Source organism: Mya arenaria, chromosome 17, assembly GCF_026914265.1.
Source record: "Mya arenaria isolate MELC-2E11 chromosome 17, ASM2691426v1".
Classification (NCBI taxonomy): domain Eukaryota; kingdom Metazoa; phylum Mollusca; class Bivalvia; order Myida; family Myidae; genus Mya; species Mya arenaria.
In genome coordinates, this window is record NC_069138.1 from 5,601,268 (window position 1) to 5,604,601 (window position 3,334).

The following is a 3,334-nucleotide window of genomic DNA, read 5'->3' on the forward strand; positions in this document are numbered from 1 at the left end:
GAACGCTATGTGCCCAGAAATAAGATGCTATCTTTCCCTGAAACAAAAGTTATATTCTACGTGTTTAAGATTTTAAAGTGGTTAAATAATTTGAAACATCATTTATGTTTTAAATAACAACGTATTATCAGTATTATTTCCACTAAACGTCATCGTGAGAAAAGATCTTATTTTATGAATGGTTAGATATCAGCAGGAATACAATTGAATACAATTGTAATAGAAACTTAATTGATCAGCAATTAAAAGAATAACAATACTTCAATTGTTCAGGATTTTTCTGGTAATGGTTAATAGCAGACAAACTAGTTTTATAGCAAATCACTTGAAAATAGGCTTCACATAGAATGGAAACTGAAATGTGCAGATGACATTTACCATCAATGATACATAGAAATTAACGAAAATCTCAACTTTGTAATAGTTTCGGGGACTAATGTTATGTACAAAGAAATCAAAATATTTACGATGTATCTCGAATAAACTGTAAATATAATATAAAAAACAACACTTTTGTTTAGTTTCCAAACTTTTCCATTTTCATAACAATACAGATGACTTAATTAAAAAGTTAATTTATTCCCTCTGTCGTAAGAGCTTAGATATAAACAATTTCAAGAACGATTGATTCATTACACAGACTACTATCCCAATAGCAGAACAAATGCCCAGCATAGTGTGACAAATTGTATACATATTATTAAGTAATGAAATGGTTTATCATGTATGATTACTTTCCCCATTTAAGAAAAAAATATCTGCATATTGTGGCAAATCGTATACATAATTTTTAGCAATTTGAGGTTTGTCATGGTATGTATATTACTGATTTTTAAGCATTGATTTCATTTTCAGTTTTCAATGATAATTGTGTTCAAGTTACCAGTTTTTAATTATTGTTTGAAAGTTATAGTTATTTTCAAGTTAAAAGCATTCTTTAAGATATATCTTTATAAGCTACAAGTCTTTTTGTTGCTGTTTTCAAATGATAAATTAGCAGATAGTTTAACGAGTTACATGGTTGGATTGTTGTTTTGGTTTAATTAAAACATAGATATTATTGTTGTTTTTTAAATTATTCATGTTTCCAAGTAACATTTTTTTCTATTAAAAAAGTTAGAAAATAACAAGCCTTTTTGTTGTTTTTCAGTTATAAATATTTTCAAGATATAATTATTATTACATTTCAGTTAAAGATGTTACCAAGTTATAAGTATTTTCATTTTTGTTTTCAAATGATATATATTATCAAGTCTAAAGTATTTTAATTGCTGTTTCAACTACAAATGTAATCATGAAACTCTTATTTTCCATGTTGTTTTTCAATAATTGATGAAATTATGTTACAGGCGTTTTATTCTTGCTTTTAAAATGTTATCAAGAAACAAGTTATTTATAATTCAATGCTGTTTAAGAATCATCGATGCAATATTTTTTTATATGTGTAAGCTATTCTGTAACGTGAAACAATGGGATTAGAGCTACGCGGTTATTCATTATTAATAATCTAAAATATTTTCTCGTCAAAATTAAATTTTAAAACATCTGTAACATTAAAAACAAACTTCACATGAACAAATTAAAGATAAAAGCTATCAACCTCTTTTAATTACTGTTATAATCACAACTTCTTGATAAACTAATCAATGCAATAAGTATTACAAATATTTGTTTAACTTTATGCTTTTTGGTAATTGCCTCTATTTTCCAGGCAATATTCACAGAACAATTGTTGATGTCTTGTTTGCCTAGTAATATCATGTTTATACAACATTATAGAATGTTTTATACCATCGTTGTTTAATGTCCTTATTTATTTGTTTAAAATAAAAGCGTTTATTTCTGTCTTTAAATTCATTACATATTCAGTATTATATATTAATGTTGTGTCTCTTTTATTCATGGATGTAAAAACGTGTTTGAACACATTTCACATAATGTTCAAACACCCTATAATAACCCATCAATCGTTCCATTTTACGATGTTGTGTATGAATGCAAGTTGATGGAAATGCTTTTTCCATTGAGTTTTACCTTATCCTTTTTCAAAGTTGAATTCATTTTAGATCGGTTTGACTTAACAACACGTCTTATTTATTTTTAATAACATTGACAAAATATGTTTTTGTTTATAACATAACCAAACAAATTCAAATTTGACGCACCAATTGTATAACAATACCGTCGTAGTGTTAAATTATTCAGACATGTGAAAATCCGTAAGAATGATTGAGATAACTTCTTCATTTATCTTCAATTGGCTTAATCGATACTTGATTTGTTTTTTTACCTGTTGCGTTTAACCAGACCCTCTTATGCATTTACTATGAGCATTGTACGATGCTTATGTCGTAGGACTGGTTAATCGAAGAAATAGTAACAATTATTTCGAAATATATTGTGTGCTTTTTTATCACGTATGACACATTTAGTTTAAATATTAAATATGTCGTATATTAAATAAGAATTTGCGATTTCCCTTTTAAGTTACTAAGATAATAATAAAAACGCATTGATAAATGTTAACGATGGTTTTGTTTGAGACAACGGTGAACAAAGGCGAAAGGTTTTCTATGTATAATAATGTTTACACAGTAAGCGACGTCCTACCGAAGAAGTAAACAAACCCGCGTTCTAATATCGTGATATTTCGCAGCGCATGCGCAAACGATCGATTAAACTCAAGATGGTTTCAGCACCTGACAAAAACGTTTATCAGTTAGAAAAATAGATACATGTTCGATTCAAAGCGGCTTTTAAAATAGTATTGGCATTATTTTCATAAATCACAATATTAAGACGTGTCTTAATGGATTTTACTAAAACTACAATGGAATTTATGAAAACAACAATGAAACTACAAACCTGTTAAAACAGACAATTATCTTAATTATTCCAACCTGCAAATACGCTTGATCTGTGGTAGCTTAATGAACGTTAATGCTAAATATTCATGCCTGCTGATCCCATATCACTGGCAAGGAATTTGCATACATAATAATAATGTGTCAAATAAATGGCCGAACATACATCAGTCATTAAGTAATTGCAGTTGCTCTTTAATCCAATTAAATTTCACAGACATGAGATATTTTGCAATATCTGAATCCAAAAACGACGACTTTTTAAAAACATAAAAATATATAAAAAAAAACCCATACAACATACATTGCAGATATACGAATATGGTACGTGGTCATCACAAATCCAAAAGCAAAGAATATCAGATACTAACAGGAAAAACAAAATGCTTCTTCACCAAAAATGAAAAAGCATAACATATAAAACCCTTTGTTAAATACTTAAATCAATTTTGTGTTTTCTCCAGTGGGAT